The following is a 20,067-nucleotide window of genomic DNA, read 5'->3' as shown; positions in this document are numbered from 1 at the left end:
AAGCTCTTCCAAATTTCCAAACACTAGGAATCGGACATCTCAGATTAATTAATTAATTTGTTAACACATCTCAGTCGCCCGCAACCTCTCTAGCGCGGGCGTCGAACCAGTTCATTTTCCGGGCGACCGGGCCGAGTATCGGCCCGGCCGTGGCCGAAGCCATTGATTCCGCCGTAGCACGCTAACGCGTAGGCTCGCGCGCCCCCGGTCCGCCTGGGCTCCGCGGGTGCCCTACCGTGCCCACGTCGCCATGCTCCCTGAATAAGCGAGCCAGACGTGGTGCCCGGGGACGGACTTTCGCTGTCTAAACATGGTAGCGCTAGGCCAGTGGGACCGCCGGGACCCACGTGCACTCACAAGTTGTTCTGCGCGTGGGCGGCAGTATCAGACTGGGGCGCCCAAACGCTCCCCGGCTAAAGTTCATCCTGAAAGCGCCCACATTGTGCGGACAAACCAAGTCAAGGGCCACGTGGTCAGGAGAACCTCGTCCCTTCCGGTCACACTGTGCCTATCGGCCGGCCTCGAAGACCGAAATTGTGACTATGTCACGTCACACTCACGTCCGAGATGTATGTGGATGACTTGGGAGATGACCTGGGAGAGGAGCGAAGAGGCGGCACCAAGAGGAGCGGTGAGATGCGAAACGCTCCAAGCCAAAGAGGAGAGGTACTCGGAAAGGAAACCAGCTTTGGAGAGACGCGCTGAAAGGAGGGAGACGGCTCCACCAGATGTTACAAATGCGGTTTTGATGTTATTTTACCGAGCGGTTGGTATTACCGCGTCCGAACAGTTACTCCCCGATTAGAACCCGATTTCACCCGAACGTTGACCAGATCGCTCCACAGATATTCAATCGGGAAACCTCTAAAACGACCGAAAGAGAATGAAAAAGAAGAAGAAGACAGAGTACGGAGGAAGAACAGATTTATTATACACACACAAGCAATGGATGGAAGAAGCAGTCACACAGCGAATTGTTAACTTACACTATTCATTTTACTTAACCCCAAGACAACGAGTAGGACAGACGACGTTCACACTTACTCGGGGGATATTGCAGGCAGGTAGGGCTTGAGGTGGATTGCTGGAGAGGGAGGAGGGTCGGAGGCAGCAGCTCTGAATTCCTCGCGGTTTTTGGCGGGAAAACCCTCCGTCGCGTATCCGTTGCTGTAGACGTCACGCGCTGGCTCGGCACACCTGCTCCTCTTCTTCTGGTGGAGCCGTCTCCCTCCTTTCAGCGCGTCTCTCCAAAGCTGGTTTCCTTTCCAAGTACCTCTCCTCTTTGGCTTGGAGCGTGTCGCCTCTTCGCTAGTCTCCCAGGTCATCTCCCAAGTCATCTGATGAAGCAGTCCCTTACAGTCGCTTTTATCACCTCGGGCGGAATCAAGCCGCCGGCTCCGAGGGCACGCCTACCGGGTCGCTCACCGCGGTGCTGATTGGCTGTTAGGGCTGGCTCACTCCTCCCCTCTATGACGAGGTGGAGACACGCCTTTCTTCTCCGAGGTTAGCACATGGGCAATGGCGGCTTGCGGGATTGAACACAACTCGCACCCTTTTTAAAAGAACTTTGGAGAGCGGAGATGTTTGGGGAAATTGCAAGGGCCTATGCTTATTTTGTTTGATACAATGCAAAGTCAATCTAGTGGGAAACACATATTTAGCCTACATAGAATAAGGAAATACACTATTTAAAAAGATATATCGTGACCTGCGTGTAAGTTTCATGGAATTAACTAGGAGGACGGCTGCGACCATTATTTACATTACCAGGGTGTTACCATACTTTTGTAACGTTCACATTGTAACGTTTTCACATTCGTTACACTTCTTCCAAAATTGTTACACTTCTCAAAAAAAACCGTTACACTTCTCAGAACCGTTACAATATGTATATATATATATATACACATACATATATATATACATACACATACATATATATATATATATATACACATACATATATATATATATATACACATACATATATATATATATACACATACATATATATATATATACACATACATATATATATATATACACATACATATATATATATATATATACACATACATATATATATATATATACACATACATATATATATATATATACACATACATATATATATATATACACATACATATATATATATATACACATACATATATATATATATACACATACATATATATATATATATACACATACATATATATATATATACACATACATATATATATATATACACATACATATATATATATATACACATACATATATATATATATACACACATATATATATATATATATATACACATACATATATATACACATACATATATTATATATATATACACATACAATATATATATATATACACATACATATATATTATATACACATACATATATATATATACATATATATATATATATACATATATATATATATATATACATATATATATATACAGTGGTACCTCGGCTTACGAGTTTAATCCGTTCCGTGACGGAGCTCGTAAGCCAAATCGCTCGTAAGTCAAAGCAAATTTTCCCATTCAAATGCATTGAAATGCTATTAATCCGTTCCAGCCTCAAAAAAAAAACACCAATTTTTTTTGTTAGGTGCTTTTAAATAACAAAAATGTACTTTATAAATAACAAATAATGTATAAACAAGCACGACCTCGTATATACTGTACATAATACAAGAGAATGTAAAGAAATAAACTGGTTTTATTAAGCAGAGGAGAAGAGCATGCCAGGTGAGGTGTGCGTGTTGTCGACTTGGCGAGGCAGTACGATCGTACTCCTTCTACGATATGTACGATTTTGAAGCAGAAGGAGTCCATAAAGGCTATAACGCCAGCCAAGGGCGTTACGATTATTTCAAAGCTCCGGACCTCTATCCATGAAGATATGGAGAAGTTGTTGTTTGTGTGGTTGAAGGAGAAGCAGCTCGCAGGAGATACCGTGACCGAGAGCATCATGTGTTTGAAAAGATTGAAACTCGGATATCGAGCACGGACCACGAGGTGTTTTTTCTTTTTTCTTAATCTCGGTTTCAGTGAACTTTTGCTCTGTGCTCACGTGTACTGTACCTGTACCTGTAATGGTACGTCAGAGGATGGCACCTGTTGTCATCATATTAAGTGCAAGATGTTCTGCATCGTAAGTTGGTACACCGTGGTCTTTTGGCGGTGTTTAAGCCGGCCGTCTTGGCTTCTGTCACCATTGGCATTGAGTCTTTCGATGTAGGTAGGTCGTTGTGTGCCGGTGCCTTGGCCGAATTCCTTCATTGCTGCATTGTTAGCTCACCTGGTTTTTTATACCACATCTTTGGTTATCGGACCAGCGAATGACGTCATCTCCTCCAAAGTATGGCTTATTCTCACTTGTCTTGGACGATCTTCTACTTCTAGCCTTCCACCGTGCATTTGGTGTCCACTGTACTTACTGTACAGTGCCTGGTAAAATTGATGTAATGGGTTTTTGACCGTCAACCGCCATGAACCGCCATGAACCGTCAACGCCATGAACCGCTAACACTCAAAAGCCCATTTATCGCGCCTTATAAAGCAAAACGCAAACCGAAAGCCATGCCTCTCAAGCGAGGCGTGCTTCCGTGGTCACGTGATCCACAGGTGTAGCTCATTATACCCGCACGCGCGACACGCTTTGGCGGTCACGTGACCAGCCACTCTGGAGGCGGGGATCCCCGCCGATGACGTCACCGGCTGGAGCAAGGAGATTCCTCGCTCATGTATTTCGACGATTGCGTGTTTTATATCCAAGCAGAGATGCTTTCACGGCAAGATAACCGCGTGACCGGAACCGGAAGCCACAACCGGAAAATTCAAAAAAATAAATTTTTTGAGCTCGTACATCGGATCTCGGCTCGTATCCCAAAGCAACAAACCGCCCGAGCGACGGCTCGTATCCCGAAAAACTCGTACGTTGGGGCACTCGTAAGCCGAGGTACCACTGTATATATATATATATATATACATATATATATATATATACATATATATATATATATACATATATATATATATATACATATATATATATATATATATATATATATATATATATATATATATTGTTACGGTTTTCCGCCGCCCTTCTTACCCTTACCAAGGGAGGGATTAATCCCCTTGTTCTTTCTGGGCTTGGCGGAACCAAGAGACTTGAAACGCCTCTTCCGGGCAAACGCAAGGTAAGGTTTCGGGACCAAGTCTCGCTCGTACCTAAATCCCTGCGCCGCCTCGGAAGCGGGGAAGCAAGCCTCGCACGAGCCACGTGTAATTTGGGTACACCGAGCGGATTGAGTACCACGTGGTCCATGCAGTTTTCTAGTAGTAGAACCCGATTCGAGCGATTCTACTCGTACCACGCTTAGTCAATGAGGAAATCACAAGAACGATCGAATGGAAGGAAGAACACAGGTTTAATTATTATTCCCACACGTATGTACAGTGATCGGTGGATGCAGAGACACAGAGCAGCACTTAAACAGTCTTAATCTTAACTCCCAGACTCGGGCCCGTCACACTCACACAGGGAATTGCAGGCAGGTTGATGTTCAGGCCAAACACGCGAACTTGGTCGTCCAGGAACGGCCCCGTCCGGCTCTCCACGGTCCCAGCACGTCCCGCGAAGAAGGCAAGCAGGCGGTGGAAAGATCCTCGTAGCGTGTCTCCCGAACAAAAGGCAGCCGATGAGGTAGGAAGGAAAAGTACGTGTCTCAGCACGGCTGACAGTTACACAGCGCGTTATCCCTCGCGTAACTCAATGCCCTATAACGGCTCGGCTTCAAGCTCAACCGAGCGTCGCTTTCATATGAGCGCGTATCCTGGTTCATGCGCGTCTTCCTCCACTCAATGCCAACTCAGTCCTCGTACCTCAATTGCTGCTTGAACTCCTGGGTGCCAACTCCTCACGCGCTCTGTAACTCACCGCGCACTCTTTGAACTCCTCTCAACTTCGGGGGCTTTGCGCAACCGCTTATATCTACACGCCTCAAATCTTCTCGAACCTTCCAACCACGCCCTGTGACGCAGTGCTGCCGCCACACCCTCTGAGCCCTGATTGGTGGCTCGCGCTTACCGTCGGCTCCTCTGCCGCCCTCATTCGCTCCCGCCCCGACCCTCCTAGGCCTGCCTCATGCTAATTCGCGCCAAAAGAACCAAAGGCAACACAAAGAGGCATGAGGCTAGGGAGGCGGGATAAGGCAATGGAAGTAGGAGAAGGACCTATTCTCCTTACTCTACTCAACGCAGAACTAACATAGGAAAAGGACTATTCTCACAAATACTAAGAGATAACTATCGCGAGGCTACATGTTGTTTGTGTGACTAACTATGAGGGGGAAATTTAACCTTTATTATACTGACTTACCAAAACTCAAAACCGCAACAATATATATATTGGTATACAAGATCAAGGCTCGTGTAAGAACTAGCACATTAAACACAAAAAACAAACGGACACATAAAACATATAATAAAGGTAGTGGGAGACAAGAGGGGGAGAGAGAGGGAAGAACACAAGCACAACGGTAGAGAACAGAGATATCGGGGGGGGGGGGGGGGGGGGGGAGGAGGGAGTGGGGAGAATTAAGGGGTACACGGTATAAAACAAATTGACACCACCAGGAATTTCAGGAATGAAGTCGGAGATTGAAAGAGGGGTGTATCAACGGGGGTAGAAAAGATCAAGGTTTTGGATGGGGGAAGATAAGAGATGGTGGTGAACAGCTGTTTTAAATACCTGGAGGGAGGGAGAAGATGAAGAAGGCAAAGAATAACTTGATAAAATACTTGGAATTCAAATCTGACACCAAAAAACATCGATTTTGTGCACAAGGTCCTATTGAGCAAGATCAACTAATGTGAAAACAAATTGCATTTGTAAATCGAACGTCGTCCTCGACTATTGAAATGCATTCTATCCGAAGAGGCGATACGAAGCAATGAAACAATGATGTGGATGCTGCAATTTATTTTCAACATGAAAGGTGCGTTTAGCACCGTGGAATATTTTAACACAGTCATACAGATCTTGTGTTGAATTAATTTTTTGAAAAGGGAAATTAAAATGAGCTTTGTTAAGAACACACATTCAACGACAAACCGATTATCAATCAAAACTCAAGTTAGAAGGATGAGCATAGTCATAAAATTGGTGCAAAACATTTGCTTACAGATTATGCACTGGACCGTTTAATCACCTTTGGACCGGTGGGTCTGCCCATTGGACGGTAACAATCCCTGAGACAGCACAAGGATAGTGACAGTCATGATGTTGCAGGGTATTACAAATCGGTGGCAAAAGCAGGAATTTGATAGTTAGCCAAGTTTATTTATTTATCTATTGAAATTCACTCTAAACAAAGCTGAGAGCCAATAAATGTGAAGGGCTACAAAAAATATATAAATAAATAAATAAAAAAGAAAGAGCAAAAATCTGGCAAAACCTTCACCGTGTCATGAAACAAGGAAACTTCTTCACAGGACCACTGTGCAGGAGCGGTAAGTCGGCCAGGTGGAAATAGAAATGTTCCTACCTCCAGGCGACAAGCACACAATGGCCTGACATTTTCAAAATCCACTAAGAAATATTTAACAAGCACAAGTAAATGCTCGAATAAAAGAGAGCTGGCCTAATGTCCTCTCCAAAAGGTTGGCATACCCTATGATGCAGCACTTCCTGTAAAGTATCGGGGCAACAACTTGCATTCAGATGATCTTTCTGGAATTGACCAAGACTAGACAACTCAAAGTACATGGTGTTTATAATGGTACCATACTCAATTACGACATCAATGCTCCACATTTTGGTCAATTTCCAATGGAACCACACACAGTTAGACCAAAATGGAAAATGCCATGAAGACATCCTTGTGACCGAGTTATCAACACAACCGATCAATTACATCAGCTTGCCCAGGTGCTTTGGGTCCAATGGGGAGCGTGAGAAAAAGACAATGTGGTGCACAGGCCCACAAAGTTTGCATTGTGCACGTGTACAGAAGCACCAACTCAAAAGCAAGTATCAAGGACGCCATCCTGATATGCGTATTGTCCCACTTTGTAGATAAAATATTGAACAGGTACAACATGCAGCTTGGGCCAGACAAGCACAGAAATTCTACACCCAACACTGCTTTGCAAGGAACTCAATAATTAATTTGAAATTCCCATGCCGGAATTTTTTTTGGTACACAGTTGGTGCCTGCATCAAAATAAACCAATCGGATGGATAAAACAACCTGTTGATGCCATCTTTAAATCGGAATGTTTGGGACATTAAGCTCTTCTCTCTATATATATATATATATATATATATATATATATATATATAGTTGTGGTTTTAGAACCCACACTTGTTGTAAATAAATAACTCTTGTAAATATGACATTAAAAGGTTAAAGGTTGCACCCCTAGTTAGTCCACAAGCAACACGTAGGCCACCAGAGGAACTCAGTTATTTCATTATTATGTGTTTTAGTTAAGGCCGTGTTTCCAATAGTTGACCCCCGACCCTCGAGCCACGGGCTGAGCCTTTCGGGATCTGAGCAGTTCCGACCCCAGAGATCCATAACAATATATATATATATATATATATATATATATATATATATATATATATATATATATATATATATATATATATATATATATATATATATATATATATATATATATATATATATATATATATAAATAAACACACAAAATATGGAAAACACATTCTTGGATTGTGGCCTGTTCCATCGACTAGACTCATGTGCATCAACTCACTGATTAGTACTGATTCAAATGTCCACTCTTCATAAGGAGACTGCATGCATTTCCACGGACGACGACTTACTTGGTCGACTCAACGGGACACCATATAAAAGTCACAGGATTGAGATTTACTAGAACTTTGGAGCTAAACGTTTTTATTTTGGTCAAATCTCGTTAAAGATCCTTCGTGAGTCAAAAATCAAAAGCTATTAAAAACTAGATCCAATAAATTTGAATTATATTCCTATTAAAAGAAAGAATTTCAAGCGGAACCATCAAAAGACCAAGCGACACAACATTGCGACTCAGAAGCCTTTGAAACAATAAACCATAATGTAATAAAGCACGAATATCAACCCAAGGGGAAAAGTAGACATCAGCTTTGACGTCCAAAAGGCATTTGTGGCCCAACAGTGACTCGGTGTTTGTACTCTGTAGCAATCCTATCCCTCCTGAGAGATCTTTCCAACCACACACTTCCAGCACATGCTCAATCTTGCCATTCAAGCCGCATTAGGGTAAAAAAACAACAACAAAAAAAACAAAAAAATTTATAATAATAATAAAACAGCCATCATAACAAGTGCTTTTCAGGCCCAGAGGTTGAAAATCAAAGCAGGCATTCAAAATGTCTTTTATGTCTAGTTCTTTAAAGGAAGATGAAAGGCACACATTTTCACAATTTGGAGTAACCTCCTTCACCATGGTCAAATCTTATAATGGCCTTTCAAATAACCCAACAGGCAAATTACTACCATAAAGAACCTTTGATGGAGGTCTTCTTCTTTATAATGTCATTTCCGTTATATCCATAATGAACGGCCAAGTCTCTAAATGCATTCAGCCGAGAGCTTGTGCGTGAAATAATCATCGATGGAAGGCTTGAGGAAGCAATAAACCTCCATGATTTTTATATACAAATTATTTGGGTCAAGGAAAAGTGAAGAGGGCAGAAGGGAATGCAACGACGGTGCAGCAGTGGGACAACCCGGTGAGTCTGATGCAACAAGGTGATGATAGAACAGGTGGCGGATGGAAAAGGGAGAGCAACCAGAAAAAAGATGGGAATGCTTTGGCCGAGAGAAACCACCATCATGCAATTGTGTAAAAACGAAATTCATGATAACGCAGATAATGAAATGTAAAAACCTTTTATCCGCAGCAATTGCGACCGTTTATAAAACGCACAAGATTATGCAGCGGAAAATGTCCATTGGGGGAACAAATGCATGGAGGGTCACTTGGCTCATCATACCCATGATGCACTACAACCTTACACACATGATCTGGAGTAAAGTGAGGGGCAATGTTAAAATGTATTACTTCTACAATGTGTAGATTTCATTTAGAGGGAAAGGGGGTCGAGAGGTTGTGTGGCGGGGGCACGGGGCTATATTATGGTGGTTAAGGACATCACTGCACCATTCTCGAATAAGAAGAGCATTAGGAGATTTTTTTTAAATGTTAACCTAGGTTCATATCATTGTGAAGCAACACAAACTTTAAAAATTTGGGAGATTAAACAAAAAAGGATAAATTCATTTCCCATTTTGACTTTGATATTGACTTGCGATATTTGAAATTTGCGATATTGCGATATTTGAAATTGACTTGCGATAGATGATCGACCATGCATAAAGAGGGCCATGGTGGGTTGAGCAAACTCTAAACTCAAATGGGAATTGTGGAATTCTTTGACACGGCTGACCAGCAGGCTAGGCTCAGGTTTAACGTTTTGAGCGCCGAGCGGTCTTCGTCTAGAGTCTCTAGACTGTGCGGTTGTGCCAATTAAAAACAAAAATGAAATTTTTGTGATGGACCTTTTCCGTAACTGTTCATCTCCAAGTAATAGGAACGTTTTGCATTCGCATTCCGAACACGCTCAATGCCCGCTCCCCTTCCTTCACGCACGTCGCCTTACAGTTTGTCATATTGGGATTAGTTTTGAGTTTTTACTTTTATACAAGTGCGCGCGAGAGTATACGACATGATGGAATGCAAATCAATATCACAGGTATACAACATCACAGGTTGTGGCAACACAGTGCAGGTTATTCCAGCATTGTGAGATTTAATACAGCATTTAGTGCAACACAAGATAGTAAAACATGGTGAATACAACAGATCACAGCATTGTGCATGTGAATACAGATCGGTGTTCAAGTTGGGTTTATGTGTTACGATTGTTTTTATTTCATCATGTGACTTCTTAATTATCCTGAGAAACGGAAAACTTAGCCTCGACAAGTTCACACATACATCTGACCACACCCAGTGTCATACACAGACAAGGCGATGGTGGAAACGCATGTTGGGTCCCACATTCTGCACATCTATTCCAATGTTGAGGAGGAGGAGGAGAAGGAGGAGGCCTCAAGGGGCCTGGTCCTTTCAAGGTAGATCCAGTGCTCACACAGCTTCAGATATTACAATTATATATATATATATATATATATATATATATATATATATATATATATAAATATAAATATATATTATATATATAAATATATATATATATATATATATATATATAATCCATAATGACGCACTGCTAGATGGTTCCTGGAACTTTGCAGGCAAGGCGGACGTGCATGGCGATGACGTCATGTTGTCCGCTCATTAGGTTGGAGAACCAGATTACAGATACCATTATATATATATATATATATATATATATATATATATATATATATATATATATATATATATAATACACACACACACACACACACACACACACACACACACACACACACACACACACACACACACACACACACACACACACACACACACACACACACACACACACACACACACACACACACACACACACACACACACACACACACACACACACACACACACACACACACACACACACGTTTCCCCTCACCACACCTTAGGAAGGTGCACAACACCTGGCACACAATCTCTGCCATGGAAAACATGGAGCGAGTCTTCCTCCGAATATTGGCCAGAGACGTTCGACTCGTTAGGGCAGGAATTTAAAATGTGTTCCTCTACTCTTCGAAAATGACACCATGGGATCATTGGCATCCACCAATAAATGCTGGTAGACGAGACACCTGTTTAACATCCATTGGAGGAGGGACACATTGATGAATCATCCTGCCTGTGAAACACCAGGCTAACAGTTTATAGCTGGGTCGGAATTCGAACACAGGCCAGACAGCCGGGAGACGTGTATGTAGCTCTAGGGAATCATTCCAGCCAGGTGTATATATACATTTCAATGAATAAATATGTCGAGAAGGTAATGCTAGAATATGTATAGAATGTAGTGGGATCAGCAAATTAAGGCAGGCTGGTTTTAATATTTTATCATTTGTTATTAATTTTATGGGCACTTGCATACATGTCCTTCTGCGCTAAAGCTACCATTGATGGTAACCTCATGGCAGTCACCTTCATCTGCAACTTAAACTTGTAAATAAAACTTATATAACACCTGTGTGCTGTGTTAAAGACTACTTCTGTGTTGATCTCCTGCCTTTTGCAATGGTTCCCCAAACGGTGGCCCACAAAAAGCTAATCCGGCCCTGCTGGAGTTAATGGTGTCTTGACTTCAGAACAAGACTCTTCCACAGAATAACCTTTATTTGTCATCATCTATATATATATATATATATATATACATATATATGTGTGTGTGTGTGTGTGTGTGTGTGTGTGTGTGTGTGTGTGTGTGTGTAAGTTGCTGTTGTCAGCTGTTATCTCCATATGTGGGTGAGAAAATGAAGCATCAAGGTACACACCTGGCAGTGCAGAGAGCTTGGCCCTTTTCACTGCAAAAAAAGAAAAGACAAAAAAGAAAAAGAAAAAAAAAAGGAAGGTTGTTACTGAAAAGCACAACCAAAACAGGTGAAACACGTTTTCGATATGAAAGCTTGCTAAATGCTTAGCTACTTATGAGCACACCTTTCTCGGGGACAACGCACCTCCCTCTACATCCAGCGCAAGTGACTCCTCGAACTACATTGATATAACATGCATTTTGGAGACGATTCTACTCCAAGGCAAAGGGCTAATCCCATGATTTTCAACAGTCTCATTGAAAATTGACTTGCGATAGATGTCCGGCTGACAGCTTTTGTAGGAACCACCAGGTTTGAAAGGTGCACAAATTGCCAAGCCGTGTAACAGTATGGTCATGCGTACATGCACCAAATTAAACACCAAGTGGTTAGAAAGCACATTCAAAGCATATAAATATAAACAAGGACCAAAAATCATATATATATATATATATATATATCAGGGTAAGTGAGACATGATTATGAGGCTCAATCATGCTGTCTCCATCCTAACTACCTTCACCACCCCATTGACTCCACACGACCACCACCAAGGCCAGCAACCCCACAGAGGAAAATGATAGAACCACCGGGCAAACTGTTCTAATACAGCTCATCAAAAAAAGTGGGAAAGAGGGAGTAATAGAAAAATAGCCACCCTGAAGTTGACGATAGGGAGGGGACGAGGAGTTAGGAGACATGTGATGTGGAGAAGAGTCATGCGAGGGACATGTGGAGGGAACCGTCATGTGAGGGACGTGTGGAGAAGCTGTCATGCGTGGAGGAGCCATCATGCAAGGGACGTGTGGAGGAGCCATCATGCAAGGGACGTGTGGAGGCGCCATCATGCAAGGGACGTGAGGAGGAGCCATCATGCAAGGGACGTGAGGAGGAGCCATCATGCAAGTGACGTGTGGAGGAGCAGTCATGCAAGGGACGTGTGGTGGAGCAGTCATGCAAGGGACGTGTGGTGGAGCAGTCATGCAAAGGACGTGTGGTGGAGCAGTCATACAAGGGACGTGTGGTGGAGCAGTCATGCAAGGGACGTGTGGTGGAGCAGTCATGCAAGGGACGTGTGGTGGAGCAGTCATGCAAGGGACGTGTGGTGGAGCAGTCATGCAAGGGACGTGTGGTGGAGCAGTCATGCAAGGGACGTGTGGTGGAGCAGTCATGCGAGGGACGTGTGGTGGAGCAGTCATGCGAGGGACGTGTGGAGGAGCCGCCATGTGAGTACCGTATGGAGGAGCAGTCATGTGAGGAACGTGTGGAGGAGCAGTCATGTGAGGAACGTGTGGAGGAGCAATCATGTGAGGCACGTGTGGAGGAGCAATCATGTGAGGAACGTGTGGAGGAGCAGTCATGTGAGGAACGTGTGGAGGAGCAATCATGTGAGGAACGTATGGAGGAGCAGTCATGCAAGGGACGTGTGGAGGAGCAGTCATGCAAGGGACGTGTGGAGGAGCAGTCATGCAAGGGACGTGTGGAGGAGCAGTCATGTGAGGAACGTATGGATGAGCCGTCATGTGAGGACGTATGGAGGAGCCGTCATGTGAGGAATGTATGGAGGAGCCGTCATGTGAGGAATGTATGGAGGAGCAGTCATGTGAGGAACGTGTGGAGGAGCAGTCATATGAGGAACAGGTGGGAAGGGAAGGAGACGTGGGGAGGGAAGTGGGTTGGCGAAGCTGTTATACGAGGTAGGGGGAGCTATGCTGGAAGCTCACGTAGTTCATTGATCATTGAAAGCAAACTTGAGTGATGCGAGCGCGGTCCCTCAGCTCTGTTTAACCACACCGCGACCGCCCCGATTCGGCAACACCCTAATCCCGGCAGGAGCGACCAAACCCGCCCGACCTGTCCGCGCACGGCGCACGAACACACAGGTACGACACCCGGCTCCGCACGGAACGTCTCAGGGAGCGGCCGAGCACGATTCGCTCGCCCAAGCGCACATGTACGGAAACCGTGCCGAATGGCGTGACGTTGAGCCCGGGTGAGGTTTGGCGGCACCTCCGTGTCACGTGACAAGCGCCGCAGACACCAACCTCGCACGCAGAGCAGGGACATCGCAGATGGTGGGTCCGGCCCGGCGCGAGATCGCGGGCCGGGGGGGTGGGGACACTGGGGAGGAGGGGTTTGCAGGTCCGCACCACCCGACCCGAACGCGTTAACAATTCACAACCAATTCACCACCGCCGACCCCCGGCAGTGTTTATAAGCCCGGACTGGCCCCGCCTTGCCAGCCTGGCCCAACCCGGCCACTCGTCCCTCCACCCTTGCTGTTCTGTTCTGTTCTATTAGTCTTCCGCTCTGCTTAAAAAAAAACAACATTGTATACCATTTATCGCCAATCAACTTGTCATTCGTGACGTCACACTTTCCTTCTTTCCACCCACGATCGACCATGCATCATTGATATTCTGTTACCGCGGTCCATAAGCTCCACCCGGTCCTTCTGATCCCGGTCATTCATCGCTCGCGCCTTCCATTCATGCCGTGAGCGGGACACAGGTGGAGGATCGTTCGAGGACCGGGACATCTTTACTACCTGTCCGCAGTTTTGCAGGAATGCTTTCAATATTGGACCATAAATCGTGGACCCGTGAAGATCGCACAATGCAAAATGTCAGCCTGCATTTTCGCGCCTTTTTAACATGATCAACGGACCGCATTAGGCAAATTAATTAGGAGGAAACCACACATTCAACCATGACGTTGCATCGCACTTTGGTGATCGTAAATGAGAAATAAAACAGCATTTACACATTTAAACAAATTCATCAATCATTAAGTGTTCTGCAAACGTCACATTTGAACGTGACGAGGCTCCAAACGTAACGTCTGACGAGGTGGACGTCATTGACCTATTTCTACCTGGGCAGCATTTACTTTATGGCTGTTTCAATCACGTGGAGGATCGATAAGAATATATTATCTCATGAGACTTACAGGAAGTAATTCCTGTAAATGTTTGTTCTCCCAGTGAAGACATGATTGGAGGTCCTGCGACTCCTGCCGTGCAATACACGCCTCTAATGAGCTTGTCCGAGCGCATGGAGCATCGCTGACGGGAATGGACTTCAATCCCAATGGGAGTCGAATACACACGGCTTTCCCCGCCATTCTGGGACACCGCTCTGTATTTCTCCACAAGAGGAAGCGCTCGATTCCCAAGCCACACGAACGCCGCCGGTGATCGATACGAGGTCGCGGCCAATTTAATGATGCGGTGAACACGGGTCGTGTTCTCCCTCTTGGAGCCAGCGCCATAAAGACAAGGGTTGTGGTGGATTTAAATAATGGGGACGAATCAATGATGTATGTGTGTGTATATAATGTATGTATGTGTATATATATATAGATATAATAAAAAAAGGCTGTGTCCATCTGCTCCTCCATAACTCCAAAACCATGAAACCTAGCGGCCCCAAACTTTGCATGCACACACATGGACCTCCAACAGATTGCAATGATGAAAACTTGATGTTTGGGTGTGTTACAAATTATAATATAACACCCTTTTGGAAGATGATTAATTCAGTGCTCATAAGAAGAAAAAAAACCTGAAAAAGCCTTACCAATATGGCGGCCCGCCATCTTGCTCAGCCCACTGCCACTCGCTGGGTTATTTAGCCGCCATTTCGTTTCGGCCTTTTCAAACGTGCCTTGCTTTGGAAACACGATCGATTTATCATTACATAATTGTAGCATATCATCAAAATCTGGATTCGGATTGGAGGATTGCATCATGTGGACTAAATACATGTCCAAATCTGGAGTGAAATCTGAAAATTTACCGTATATGTATAGTTATTTTATAACTAAGTGTATATATGCATTTATTTAAGCGAGGCTGTCATTCTCCTTCTGGGGTTAGTTTTTTATTTAACATGATAATAATTTTTACCTTAATTCATACGTCCATGGGATAGGGTGTCACTCTACTGTACCTGCGATCTGTTTTTAAAATTCCTCAGCCATTTCAACCAGAAGCAATGAGCTTGCTATCGCTTGCCAAGCCAGCCGTTCCTTATCACCCATTTCGTTGGAGTGCTTAAGCCGCTTGGCAAGGGCCATACAAAATAATTCAGAAATACCTTAATTAGTCACAAGGCCAGGGAACTTTGGATGTGTTATAAGTTATAACACCCTTTTTGAATATGATTAACCACCACTTCATTAACGCTATTCAGGCTGCTTTTGCCGGCCAGGGCGTTACAGTAGACAGAGCTCAGCAAACATTACTGCTTTACACAAAAATGTGCAAACACAGATCCTTGCAACTACAGACCAATCAGCCTGCTCCCAAATATCAGCAAAGTCATGGAATCCATCATTGCTTCGGATATCAAATCCTTCCTCTTCTCCAATGGCTTGATCTCCGATCATCAATTTGGATTCAGACCAGGTCATTCCACTCTGGACATGCTACTTCTGCTGTCTCAACAATGGATGGAGGTCCTCAATGCCAAATAGGAAATCAGAGCTGTCTCCCTTGACATATCACATGTCTTCGATATGGTCTGGCAGCCCGCTCTGCTCACCAAACTCTCCTCCTATGGTATCCATGGAAATCTCCATGCATGGCTGGCGGATTTCCTCTCTAGTCGTAGTCAACGTGTGGCCCTGAATGGGTTTCTCTCATCTCCTCTTCCTGTTCAGGCTCGAGTTCCCCAAGGCAGTGTTCTGGGCCCTGTGATTTTTCTGGTCTTCATCAATGATCTCTCCGACTCTCTGGAAAATCCTCTCTATATATTTGCTGATTACTCTACTCTCTGCCGTTCCATTCCTCATCCCTCAGATCGGCAGTCTGCAGCCTCCTCACTCTCTGCAGACCTGGACAAAATCACAGACTGGTCAAACAAGTGGAACATGCCTTTCAATCCTGACAAATCTCACAATCTTACTATGTCTCTCCGAAAAGACCGACTGGACAACCCTCCCATCCACTTTCTGAATAATCCTCTCCAAGAAGTTCTGTCACTCAAGCTTTTGGGTCTCACTATCTGCCCTGATCTTTCTTGGAAAAACCACATTTCCAAGCTGGCCTCCAAAGCCAGTCGCCGACTGGGCATCCTCCGTCGTGCGAAGTCCTTCTTTGGCACACCTGAGCTCCTCACCACATACAAGGCTTTCATCCGCAGCTCAATGGAATACTGTTCTCCCCTATGGGCCGGTGCTCCTGCCTCACACCTAGCTCGGCTTCACGCTGTTGAAACCAAAGCGTTCAGAATCATTGGAATCTCCTGCGATGAAGCTATCTCTGAGGGCCTTTCACTCACTCACCGCAGGCAGGTAGGCGGTCCTTCTGTATTCTACCGACTCCTATCCAGCCTAGCTTCCCCCCCCCCCCCCCCCCCAGCTCCATCTGTGCTCTGTCCCCCAAATATTCCTACAGCTCACACAAGATCTGCCAGCAACCCTCTTCTGGTGAAATTGCCAAAATCAAGACTCTCTGCTCACCTGCACTCTTTCATTCCTCTCTACTCCCACCTCTGGAACAAACTCTCTCTCTCTTCAATCCCACCCCTCCCTCCAGGTCTTTAAAACAGCTGTTCACCACCATCTCTTATCTTCCCCCATCGAAAACCTCGATCTTTTCTACCCCCGTTAATTCACCCCAAATCCACTTTTTTTAAATACTGACTTCTTTCCTGGAGTTCTAGCAGTGTCCATGTGTTTTACACCTCTCCCAACCCCTGCCCCCCCCCCCCCCTCTTCCCATGCCTCCTCCCCCCAAGCGCTCTCCCTTCCACAGATCTCCCGATGTCCCTGTTCTCTGCTGTTGTACTTGTGTGCTTCCCTCTCTCTCCCCATCTTGTCTCCCGCTCCCTTTATTGCATGTTTTGTGTGGCCGTTTTTTTTGTGATTAATGTTAGCTCTTACACGAGCTTCGATATTGTATACCAAAAAAGCCAAAAAAAAACCCAGCTGCCATGTCGAACTATTTCATTGCAAATGTAAAGTCGACATTTTGTCTGCTCTCAGTGGTTTCAACATTTTGCTGATTTGCTGCTTGATTTTCACATTTATATAAGACTATTTAAAGGTAAATCTTCATGGTTGCCATTTTTGTGTTTGGCGTACTTCATCTGTGTTGTCCACTCGGAGACATCCGTACACACCCGGAGAACAAATTAATGCTTTCTAGCAGTTGGAACTGCTGCTAAGCTCAATTATGTAGCTTAAATTTTTTAATCTGGCTGAGGTTAAGAGTCTCCAGCCATCATAACCTATCATTCTCTTTGATAACACACCCTCACCTTTTCTACACCCCCACCCCCCTCAACTCTCTCTGTCCACTCTTCGCTCTTCCCCCCTAATAAACTGCCACACACTCCTTCCACACACCTCTCACTCCCACGTTTCTCCTTGCCCCCCCCCCCCCCCTTCGCACTGCTTCCTCGCTCGACCCTCCTTCCCTTCTCTCTCTCCTCCCCCTTCACCCCCCTCCATCCTCTTCTCCCCCCACCCTCCCTCCGTCCTCTCCTCTCCCCCTCTCTTCATATTCCCATCAGGAAGCAACTCATGTCATCCTTCTGAGGTCGGCAAAATGAGTACCAGCTTACTGGGATGAATAAGATATTCAGGTAACTTGCATTGGGGTGGCGAGCCATCCAGGATTGTGCCCAATAGCTCAGGAAACTACTTCAGCAGCCTAATTTATTAAGGTGTCACCTCTCGGATTGAACGTTAAACGGGAATTCCCGCCTGCCAACATTAGTTGGTGGTTATTGTAATTCCATGGTGTTCTTCATGAAGAGTAGGTGAGCTATTGCCGCACCCTGAACAAATTACAAATTCCTGCCCCAACTACTGCTAGGAAGGCAATTTCAAACCACCTAGCCTAGCCAACCTAGCTAGGGTTATCCCTTGCCAAGAAACTGTTTTGGCAGCATCGAAGCTCTGTAAGAGAGTATGCTGCATCAGCATCAGGATACTGTTACGGTTGTCGGAGACCCAGGGGAGACACATCAAACACATAAGGGATTCCTAGTGTAGTTATATCTGCAGTAATTTTGTTTAGCTAAATTACCTCTCCCCCTCGTATTATTGGAAGGGGGAAAATGCGTTGTGAATGTAGTTAGAACTATCCCTATTGTCCTCTTCCTCATTCTCCAACTCCGTACTCAAACCTTATTCTCAGAGTCCATTCCCATAGCTCATTCTCAAGCACATAGGCTCAAACTCCTTTCTCATGCACTTCTAAACACTTTACAGACTCAAACCCACAACATTCATTTCACAACCCACACCACGAACGAGCGAGCAACAGATGCATTATACAGCCTTTCCGCTTGCCATGTCCTTTCCATGCGACGAGATACCAGCAGCCCTGCCCACCACGTTCCTGCAATCAATCATGATGACTGCATCACAGTTCGCCAACCAATCGGAGTGGCTGGCTCACTGAAAGCGGATGTGAGAGGCGACAGGAACGTGGGCGATAAGATGCCTGGTCACACACACCTCATTGACTAGACCTGGTTTTGCGGAGCGTCAACTGGGTCCACAAGTTATTTTCAGGACTTGCATTATATGCAACCGTACACACTGCATGTCTCACCTGCAGGTCTCACTCACCCGCACCACACACCTCACGTATGGGTGAGGCCAGGGTCAACACCAAACCCCAGCTACTTTGCTTCTCTGTCTATCACTCTTTCTTCTCTCCTTCTCCCAGAATGTTTGAGGTGCCTGTGTGTGTAGAAAGTTGTGATAAGATAACCGAATTGGAGGGCTTATGTGCTTAGGAGCAAGATATTTTCTCTTGTGACACTGGTTTGCCTTGTAAATACGTGCCTTTGCTAATTCCTTGATAAATTGCTTTCCAAACTGCCCGGTAGCCTCTTTCCATTGGTTAGACAATAGTGTGTGATAGTGACAGTGAGTTCTGCCTCGCCGTTTCGTTATGGTCAGAACTTAGCCAACGTCGCCCTGTGGTATCAATCGGCCATTTTTGATTGTCAGCAGAAATATCTCAACCTACCTTACTCGCATTATAAATACTGCCGAATGCCAACAAAAAAGACCCCTGATGGGCAGAAACAAAGCAGATGCAAAGAGAATGGCAGTCTCCAGGTCACTTGGGACTTAACAGCAGACACAGGTTCGACTTGAGGATCAACGTGCAAGACAGGCAGCCTCCAGGGCAGCTGAGACTCAAGAGCAGACACAGGCTCAGGTTGAGGATCAATGCGCAAGACAAGCAGATTCCAGGTCAGCTGAGACTACAGAGCAGACATAGGCTCAGGTTAAGGATCAACATGCAAGACAAGCAGCCTCCAGGACAGCCGAGACTACAGAGCAGACACAGGCTCGGGTTGAGGATCAACGTACAAGATAAGATGCCTCCAGGTAAGCATGTTGGGCAGCCGTAGAAGGTGAAGCATTTAAGTACAATCCAGCCAACTATGACAATCATCCACAGTTTCACAATGGA

The 20,067-nt window shown here is 44.9% G+C and overlaps 1 long non-coding RNA gene across 1 annotated transcript in view; it reads right to left on the bottom strand.

The window, feature by feature from the left end:
• The window catches only part of LOC144890876 (uncharacterized), a 49,470-nt gene extending 35,161 nt beyond the window's left edge, over positions 1-14,309 (bottom strand). The window contains exons 1-2 of the long non-coding RNA XR_013622550.1: positions 13,670-14,309; positions 11,586-11,615 (exon numbers count right to left, since the gene is read on the bottom strand). This is a non-coding gene — a long non-coding RNA (uncharacterized LOC144890876). The remainder of the gene's footprint in view (positions 1-11,585; positions 11,616-13,669) is intronic.
• Positions 14,310-20,067: the final 5,758 nt, after the last annotated feature.

Source organism: Myxine glutinosa, chromosome 2, assembly GCF_964187855.1.
Source record: "Myxine glutinosa chromosome 2, kmMyxGlut1.1, whole genome shotgun sequence".
NCBI lineage: Eukaryota > Metazoa > Chordata > Myxini > Myxiniformes > Myxinidae > Myxine > Myxine glutinosa.
Note: the sequence above shows the minus strand (reverse complement) of the source record. Positions and strands in the feature narration are given on the sequence as shown.